The 10,892-nt window shown below is 33.7% G+C and overlaps 1 pseudogene; it reads right to left on the bottom strand.

The window, feature by feature from the left end:
* Window positions 1–1,492: 1,492 nt before the first annotated feature.
* LOC127557270 (olfactory receptor 151-like) lies at window positions 1,493–2,364 on the bottom strand (annotated as a pseudogene).
* Between the last annotated feature and the right edge of the window lie 8,528 nt (window positions 2,365–10,892).

The raw sequence follows: 10,892 nt of genomic DNA, 5'->3' as shown, positions 1-10,892 counted from the left end.
GAAATAGCAGAGACTGCTTTTCAATATAATAAATTAATAATCTAGCAACTGAAGCAAAATGCAAACACTACTCTTTGGATTAAAGTTAAACCTTTAAATTTAGAACCACAGGAAAAAGAGTGCACAATAGAGACTAAAGGCATTTGAGATAAAGATACAATGGTATGATAAACTTTTACCTTCAACTATTTGCATCTCTGTCTAATTAACCAAGATCCAGGAGTAATCATTTATATCTCAGTAGATCTTGTTTGTTAGAGAAAACTATAGGAACTTCAAAGAGTATACTTTGTATCAAGTCTATGAACATTTGAGGTATATATATTTTCCTCTCTGATCAATAAACTTTGAAGAGTCCATAATCCTGACTTCTCTGCCTGGCTCTGGTAAAGTCACACCCTTCATCTCACTACAGGAGCTGGACTCCAACAGTTGGTGATAAGTTTACTAAGAGAAAGGATATAGAGAGAGAAGAGAAAAGGGATCATATTATTACCTTGAAGTATAACTACAATTAGGAAACAGGATGTGAATTAAGATACTGTTAATGAGATTGAGGAGGATCATTTAGAAAAATAAAAAAAAATAAAAAAACAAATGTATTGTTTCTTTTTAATGCAGGAAGAGAGAATGAGCAAAGGTTTTAAATGCTAAAGGCATGTCAAGAAGAATGAAGTCTAACAATTTCTTCTATTTGGCAATTAGGAAACATTGGTATCTACAGAGGAAGCAATTTCACTTGCATGATATAATCAGAAACCAAATTGTAGAGTGGAGGGAGGGAGATTAGAGGTGAATAAGAGAAATAAGAGGAAATGAAGTGAAAGCAAAATGATATTACTGGGAATTTATTGAGAGCAAGAATAAATAAAAGATAATAGCTTGAGATGATGGTAGAGACAAATGAAGATATCTTAAAGACATGGAAGACCTGGCGAGCAAGGAAGAAGAATTTCTATGTTTACTTTGTACAAAGTGCTTTTATCAGATATGGATACCAGAAAAATGATATGATTGAAAAAATAATCTGCCTATTAAATGAATGACTAGATAATATATTTAAAATCAGAATCTTTAGACCATATTATAAAGGACAAGTATATTTGGAAAGGATAAGCTCAGTTAGAGTATATGTTTTCAGAAAAGATTCTGGCCAGGTCAGTTTGACTGAGAAAGCAGAGCTTTGGGGGAAGGAGATAATGAGAAAAATAAATTATAATACAATCCTAATATTGGTTATAAAAGAGCATCCTAGCATTTCCTTATAAAGTTCTCAAAGTCATTCTTCGGAGAGGAATCAAATACCTTCATGAAAAGGGGGTAATGGGAGATTCCTAAAAGAGTTGGTAGAAGTTTACCACTGGGTAGGAGACATTAAAAAGAGAGAAGCGACATGGATTTTCCTATTTTACAATATTCCCCAGGACTGTCCTTTGTCTGGAAAGGAAGCAATTATGCCTGTGTGTAAGCATTAAGGACAAACAAATCATAGTTACCTTAATTTATGCTTATTGCTACATAGGTTAGAAAATGTTTCATATTTGATGATTTTCTTAAGGGCATCCTTAACATCCTTGTTCCCCAGACTGTAAATCAGAGGGTTCAGCATTAGGATCACTGTGACATAAAACACTGAGGCCACTTTGTCTTGGTCCAAATGGTTCCTGGACTCTGGCTTAAAATATATGAAAATGATGAAGCTGTAGAAGATCCTCACGGCTGCTAGGTGAGAGCCACAGGTACTGAAGGTTTTGAACTTGCCGAGGTCATACAGAGGATGCTATAGAGGATCAAAACATAAGATGCTAAGATAATCATAGTGAGTACCATTACAGAGATGACACCAGTACATGTCACTAGGAGTTCATTGATATAAGTACTAGAACAGGAGAGCTTCAGGAGGGGAAGGATGTCACAGAAATAATACCTAATGAAATCTAGACAAACACAAAAGATGCCATTGTATATACCTCTGACACCATCAGTCAGCAGACTTTCTGGGACATGGTGACAATATAAAGCAGTGGGTTAGCGATGGCAGCATAATAATCATAAGCCATGACTATCAAGATATAACACTCAGAAATCACAAAGACACTGAAGAAGAATTGCCAAATATCCTGTGTAGGAGATGATATTTTTCTCTGATACAAAGTTCACCAACATTTTGGGGGTAATTACAGAGGAGTAGCAAAGATCTATGAAGGACAAATTACTAAGCATATAGTATATGCGAGTATGAAGCTTAGAATTGCACCTAATTAGCAAGATCAAGCTAAGATTCCCCATCATGGAGACAATATAGAATCTCAGGAAGAAGAGAAGGAGTGGAAGTTGTAGTTCTGGCTGGTCACTTGAGCCCATAAGGATGAATTGAATCACTGAAGAGTAATTGTTTGAATCCAATTTCACTGCATATCAGAGTAGAAATCTGTAAGGATAGAGAATAATAATGAATCTCCATTATTCAATCCTTCAAGGCAAAGATTGTCTTTTGTATGTCTATCTGTGATATTTAATAAATCTTTGATGACTGACAGTGCTTGACTTATGGAAAAATAGATGACTGGATTGGTGAAATGGCTAGATGCAGTGTGACATGAAATCAATGCAATATTACTATAGCATAAAAATGACAAACATGGAGAATTTTGAGAATACTGGGAAATATATGAACTGGTATATAGGCAAGTATATAGAATCAAGAAAACTATTATGCATAATGGCTACAATATTAAAAATAGACAGATCCATAACAGAAACAAAGCTGAAATTTACTTAATCATAATGGCCAAGCTTCTAGAGAAGAATTAAAAGAAATATTATTCTCTATCATCTCTTTGAAGAGGGTACTGGGTAGTTAATACTATACTGCCTAAGATGTAAGATGATACCATAGTTGTTGTTCTTGTTTTTTCTAAACATCTAGTGTTTCTGTTTTTTTTTTTTTTTTTTTTTTTTTTTTTTTTTAATATTTTTTTGAAGAGCAGGACCAGAAGATCATTATATACTTCAACAACAATACTATATGATGACCAATTCTGATGGACCTGGCCTTTTTCAACAATGAGATGAACCAAATCAGTTCCAATAGAGCAGTAATGAACTGAACCAGCTACACCCAGCAAAAGAACTCTGGGAGATGACTATGAACCACTACATAGAATTCCCAAACCCTCTATTTTTGTCTGCCTGCATTTTTGATTTCCTTCACAGGCTAATAGTACACTATTTCAAAGTCCGATTCTTTTTGTACAGCAAAATATATATACATATACATATTTGTATGGACATGTATACATATATTGTATTTAATGTATACTTTAACATATTTAACCTGTATTGGTCAACCTGCCATCTGGGGGAAGGGAGGGAAAAAGTTGGAACAAAAGGATTTGCAGCTGTCAATGCTGAAAAATTACCCTGTGCATATATCTTGCAAATAAAAAGTTATTATAATAAAAAAAAATTAAAAAAATATTTTTTCTAAATGACTACTTCCTGGGTGGACATAGAGGAAAAAAAGGAAGGTAATGAAAAATTTAAAAATAATAATAAAAAAATTAAAAATAAATACTTATTGATCTATAGACTAATAAAGATGATATTGCTGAGCTAAAGTTAATATTATTTTTGTCATCTACACAACTATTTTCAAGAGCCTTAAGAATTTATTAGTTTGAAAGCAGCAAGTTAAAGTTCAATTTTGGAAATACAAAGTCAGACAGAGGAAAATGAAAATATAAATAAAAGATTTTTATCTACAGAATGAAAAGGCAAAGAAATGTGCATTTTGGTTGCACATATCCCAACAAAATATCCCGACAAAAAGGACACATACAACTATTTGTTTGTAGACTTTTATAGCCTTCAGTAATAACATTAGTAGCTTTCCCTATGATTTTCTAATGCTGTTATCTAATTTTATGTTGGATTTCAGACTTGCTAATATATCAGTGAACATCACACAGATATTCCTAAATATTTTAAGTAAAATTTTTTCACATTTTAGGTAATCTAAAATTCCATATCAAATTCAGCAAACAGGAAGTTGATTCCTTGACAATAGGAGTCTTCACATACTATTGATTATTTTATTGGTTTGTTGGAAGATTATTGGTAAGTGAGGGATCATTTTCAATAAAAAAATTAACCAGAAATGAAGAAGTTGTCCCTGTCAAAAATTTTATGTTATGAGAATAAGATTTGCAACAAATTTTCAAGTTGAATGTTTTATGAAGTAAACTCCCTGTGTAAATATATTACTTAATATATTTTTTCCTCTCTGTAGATGATTAGGCTTGGGACTCCTGAGACATTGTCCAAGTAAGTGTTCTCCAGCAGTCCATAGACTGATTGTAACTACCTTAAGTTGTTTGTACCTCAGTTTTCAGTGTCAAGATATCTCGATACTGAGACTCAACGGTATTTCCCAGAAGAAAGAGTTCTAGATTTTGAGTCAAAAGATTCAAATTCTAGCACTTACCTTTACTTCCTGTATGACTGTAAATATATTACTTCATTTATCTAGGCCTGATTTTCTTATATGAAAAATGAAAAGTAATCTTATTTTTATTTTGTGCTCAGCCTTGGGGATATAATGCAATGAAACAGAACTGGTCACCTCAGAATAACCACAAGGAAGGAAATATGGATAGGAGGTGGGTAATGGAGTCCAAAGGGAAAAGGATCATCAAGTCAAACCTAGAACTCTTTAATTAAAATAAGCAGAATTTATGGGAATATTAGATGCTACTTCCTTGCTCTTTGAGCAGAGTCCTTGGGAGATTTCCTGGGTTCAATTTGGGGGAATGTAATGGGCTGAGGCTTGAGTTGATGCACTGAGGTCCCAAGCACATGAGGCTAAATAGTAATTGGACCATACTCTATTAATATATAAGGTTGGAGAAAGAATGGACCCCGCCCACTCTTTGTGCAAGTCCTGATGTGTTGAATAGGAAATGATGATTTTGGTGGGTGGAGGCAGGGGAGGGGAAAAGGAAGGGGGAAGGAGGGACTGCTTGCATTTGCCATTGCGATGGCCTTTTCAGCTCAGATCCCCCTCTGTTAGCTTGCTTCCTGTCGCAGCTGCCCATATTGCTATCGTAATCTTTCTTGCCCATATTGCTATTGCAATCCTTATTCACCTCTTCACTTCAATAAAGATTGAAGATTTTTCCCTGAATTCCTGACCCCCGCTGATTTTAAATACGCGGTCATTACATTTGGCGCCCAAGCGTGGGAACCAAGGACCCTACTTTCATTGAAGAAGTCTCCAGTGACCAGGAACTTAGGTGAGTATAAGACAAACAGGGAACTTATTTTCTTAAAGACTAGAAACTTTTTGGTTGAAATGGGACAGATCCTAGGTAAAGATTCTCCATCCCCCCCTCAACCACCCCCCACCCCCAGCCCCACCCAGGAGTGGTGCTATAGAAAGCCTGCTTAAGCTGATAGAAGATCAAGGGCTACTTATAACTTGGGAACCGGCAGCTACACTTCCTCTTGGTTCTTAGAGGAAGAGCAAATCTCTCTAGATAACTGGGCATTGGTTGGTCAACAGCTCTCCGCATATTATAATGAAAACAGTCCTTATTCAATTTCCATCGAGGCATTCTATTTGTACAATATGATACAGTTGGCCTTAAAATACCGTATAAGTTCTAGGAGAAAAGGAAAAAACTCTAGGAATAGCCAAAGGGGGAAGCCTGAGATAAAGGAGGAAGACAAAGAACAGATTAATGGCCATATCCCCACAGGGCATGGAGACTTAAGTGAGGCTCAAGTGTAGGGTGAATCTGAGGCAGCTCAGCCCCAGCATTTTATTTTCTCTTGTGCTTTGGAATGTCTTGAAAATCTAAATGCTCTTTCAAGATTTGTCTAGCTTTAAGTTATAAATATCTGGATGTTTTTGTCCTGAGCAAATATTGTCACATACTAAAGCATTGTCATTAGATATTGTGTTTATAAATTAGAAAATTCTTCAGAAAATTTTTTAGAAATGATGCATTGATTCAAATGAATAAAGATTTATTAAAGACATATTTCACAAAATGACAAAATTATAAATTTGAAAGTAATTTAGTGATCTACCTATTTTTTCAAAACAAATCGTCTATATTTTTGTACACAGTAAAGTGATCAGCTCATGTCACTTGAAGATTCCCACTGAGGAGTAACCAAGGTATTTTCTGTGACAATCCATTCCAAAATGAAAGGTGTCTACCTGTCTCTATTTTTTAAAAAACTTGGATTTGAAATCAATGTCTCAGATTTCAAGTGTTCCCTGCCACATACTAGCTGTGTCATCATGAGGAGGTTGAACGAGATAAAATGAGATCTTTCAAGACAGTTGTGAAAATCAGTAAGGCTTCATCTATTTCAAAGTTTGAGGAGGCCTGAAGGACTTTTAAGTCAAGGGCATACTTAAAAGTGTCTCCGCCCTGCAAAGTGTCCCCTCCCTGTTAGCCCCCTAAGGGCATACTTAAGTCCCCTTCTTGTTATCCTCCCTATTTCAGCCAAATATGGGCAACTGTGTACTTGTTGGTCAAGTTCAATTTCTTGGATAGTTCCTGCGTTTAGAATGTAAGATCCTCAGCCAATAAGGATGAGGGTCAGTGGTAGGAGGGGGAATTTGCGTTAGGGATAAAAGCCCCAACCCTACCCTCTACGGTGCCTCTTCCCTTGGATTTGTTGCTAGATGGGTGGTACGCCCATTCTCGAGAATGTAAATAAACTTTGCTTTGCTCTAGAGATCTATCCAGTTGTTTTATTAATGGTTTCTGACCCACACAAGGTCTTTTACAAAGCTTCTCTTGGCTTCTGTTTCCTGGTTTCTAAAATGAGAGCAAAAAACATAATGAGCTCTTAAGAGATTTCCTTTCAGTTCCCCATGAAAACCTTAAAATGTTGAAGACAGTCATTATAGTCCACCATAGTTCTCTTCTCCATGTTAAACATTCCCTTGATCTTCAACCTATTCCCATATTGTATGTTATCCAGCATCTTTCATATTTACTGAACACCATAATTCCTGGTTTTGACACTTCTGATGATCTTTAAAAATCCTTTATGAAGCTTTTCTTAATTTTTCTTACTCATAAAAACATGAAGAGATTGAACAAGATGACCTCTTATTCCTTCCAATGCTATTTCTATGATCCAATCATCTTATAAAAATGGATTTTACACTGAATCTAACCTTTTCTCTTTGCAACTTCTGCTTATTATTGCTACTTCTTCCCTCTTTGGAGCAAATGAAAACAAATGTGTTTATGGCATATGCAAGAAGTGGCGCAAAGATGTTTGTTTTCCTAAAAAGCTTATGGTTAGGGGAAAAAAAAAATGTGGGATTAGTCAAACAAGAGTAAGGGATTCAATTAAGATCAATCAATAAATATTTAGTATGTTTCTATTATGTGCCAGCATATTGCTTGGCAGGGAGAATTGAAAATCAAAAATTTAGAAATTTAAAAAAAAATCAAAAATTAAAAATCCTTGTCCCTAACGTGTATATAGGGTGTATATAGGTATATATTGTGTTTGTGTACAAATTATCACCATGGGAAGGAGCATTATCACTAAAGGAGATCAGTAAAATCTATTTATTAGAAGTGATATGAGTTAAACTTTGGGAAAAAAAGGTAGGGAATCCAAGAATCATGGGTGAGCATTTTAAGAATGGAAGAGTGGCCTGTACAAATGCATGGTACTGAGAAGATATGTGAAATGATATAACAGATTGGATCAAGATTATGACAACTTCAAAGAGATGCAGATAGACAGAAAGAGACTATATATCATTCTAGAAAAAGTGAAATGTTGTTAAGGGACAGGTCAATTCTCTGAGAGCCTCCACAGCTGTGGATCATAACATCTGAAGGAGTTGGAAGGCAGCCTTTGCTGACACAGGTGTTGCAGACTGGGAATGAGATAAACTAGAGGCAGAGGGAAGAGGAGAGAGGTCAGGTGGCTCCCGTGTATTCCAACAGCTTTCCCATGTATTCCAACAAAGTTTCATTTAAGATAATAAGAGACTAGTGATATACTTAGAAATATGCTTTAGACTACTTTAAAGTCATATACCTGAAAGATTGAATGACAGATGTGAATTTGTGTGTTTATATGCAATACAAGAGATGAGAGGAGGGGCCATGTGAGTGAAGAGAAGGGAGTTAATGTTAGAAATACTTGGGAGAATTGGCAAGACTACTGAATTAAAAATACAACATCACCAGCTGCATTTTGCACAACTTGAACTAGTTATCTAGGCATCCAAAACTCAACAAAATCCAAAACAGAACCCATATTTCTTGATAAACCTTTCCTTCTACCAAACTTCCTTTATTACTGTTGAAAGTATGATTCAACCTCTGATCTCAAGCATAATTTACTCATTCCACACAATGGATTTTTGGATCCGTTGCAAAATTTTAACAAAATACATTTCTATCTTTCCACTTATAGAGCCACTCCACTAGTCCAGGTCTTTATAGCCTTTACTTTTATGATTAAAATGGCAATTTAATTTTTTTTTTCTTCTTCAAGTTTCTGTACTCTCCCATTCATTCTCTACTCAACTGAAGAGTTTTTTTTTTCCTTTATAGTATGTGTATCCATGTCACTACCTACTCAATAAGTAAAGTAGCTTACCACTTACCTCCAAAGTCCATGACATCTAAGACCCTTTTAGAGCTAGCCCCTTTCTATCATTTTAGCCCTTCCTCATCCTTTATGATCCAGCTATATGTTTCTCCATGCTATTTCTTATATAGATGTCACATATCCCATTTCTTTGCCTTTGAATAATTAGATTGTTCCTACACCTAGAACAGACTTCCTCCTCACTTCGCTTACTTTTCTTGACTTCTTTTAAGTCACTTTAAATCTTTTGTATAAGAGATGAGGCCTTTTCTTTCTCCGCTCTCCTCCCAAAGATGTGTTTACATATGAATATATTTACACATACATCCACACATATATACATACATATGTGTGTTTACACCTAGCCTTATTTGTGATATAGAAATATAATAAATTTTCCCAACCAGCATATAAGGCAAAGTATAGATGAACTATCATCCTGTTATAATTTGTAATGTTTTGAGAAATGTTGGCTGAGAAATGTAAGGTATAAACATTAAGAAAGGGGAAATGAAATTAACCCTCTTTCCAGATGACATGACTCAAAAAGTAAAAAAGAAGAAACTAAACAAGATACTCAATACCTTCAAGATAGTATCGAACAAAACATAAAATAGAAAAGATATTTATGTTTTTTTATGCTCCTGACAATATTATGTATAAAATATCTGTATATTTACCTACAAAGACATAAACAGGTTTTTATTAATATAATTAGTAATGATTTTTTACAGAAAAAAGAATTAAATAACTGAAGAAATATTTATTTTTACACTTGGAACATGCCAAAATAAGAAAAAAATAACAACACTCCCCAAATTAGTTTACAGGTTCAATTCTATAAGTGAATCAATCTACCAAATCATTACTTAATAGAAGTAAAGACAATAATAACAATTCATTTGAAGAAACAAAAGTTTCATGATTTCAAGGAGAAAAATAAATTTTATGGGTAACACCTTAACTGACCTTGAACTACTTTATCACTAAATACATGATAAAGCTCATTAGTATTTTTAAAAATAGAAATACAATTTGATGAAATGGGGAAAAAAAGGCACAAAGCAGTTAAAATAACCTAGTGTTTAATAAATGCAAGAACACAAATGATGATCATAAAAGGAGGCTGAAGAGGTTGGGGAAGATCATGGGAAAATTTGTCTAGAGTACGATCTAGTAACAAATGAAGAGATGACTGACCTGAGCATTCTCTCTAAGTGGAAGTTCTGCTAGGATTCCAGAGGTAGAGAGTACTTTCAAGGTGTAAATCCAGAGGTGAAGAGAACTCTGGTGCATAATAGAAAATTCCAAAGTTTAACATGGTGAGAAATGAAAAGATAGCAGAAAAAAAATAAAACAACAAAAAATGATGAAATAAAAGGAAAACAACATTCCAAAAATATTTTTAAACCAGCGTCTTATGTTATATATACAATAAGCTACAAATAGATGATTTAAGCAACAATAAAAAAGGTCATTTTATTTTTTAAAATGGATTCAACTTCAAACTCCTATATTTCATAACTAAGAGTAATCAATAACCAATGAGGTGATATAGTAGATTATAAAAAAGAAAAGAAACAATTTCAATTATATAAAACTAAAAAGCTTTTACATAAACCTAAACAATAATGGCAGAATAGATGATAAACTGCTGAACTATAAGAATATTGCATCGAATATGTAATAAAAGATATATATTTATGTATATGTAAAACTATGGAAATATATAACATTTAATTCAATGTTCAGAGGACATGAACATTTTTTTAGAGATAGTCACAAATTATAAATGATTATAAATGTTATATTTATATATTATGCATGTAAAAATAATAATAGGAATGAAAATTATTCATATTCTGAAATTTGCTGCAAGTTTTTAAAAAACAACCATAAAGTTTTGAAGGGGTTCAGAAAGGTAGGAACATTAATATACTTTTTAATATTCAAATTTTACTTAATTTTGACTTCTGAATTCCCTATGTTCTTCCTTCCCTTCCCTGCCATTGAAAAGGTTTAAAAAATGGCTAAAACATATATATTCATGCAAAAAGTCCTCCTATTAGTCATGGTTTTTTAAAAAAGAAAGCAAAAAAAAATATGCTATAATGTACAGGCTAGTCTTAAGTTCTTTGTCTGGAGTTAAGAAACGAATATACTGTTGATGGGATTATGAATTGATTGAATTCTTTTGGAAAGTAAGATGGACAGTTACAAGGAAAGTGATTAAACTATTTTTACTCCTT

The sequence above is a fragment of the Antechinus flavipes genome, chromosome 3, assembly GCF_016432865.1.
Source record: "Antechinus flavipes isolate AdamAnt ecotype Samford, QLD, Australia chromosome 3, AdamAnt_v2, whole genome shotgun sequence".
Taxonomy (NCBI): domain Eukaryota; kingdom Metazoa; phylum Chordata; class Mammalia; order Dasyuromorphia; family Dasyuridae; genus Antechinus; species Antechinus flavipes.
Note: the sequence above shows the minus strand (reverse complement) of the source record. Positions and strands in the feature narration are given on the sequence as shown.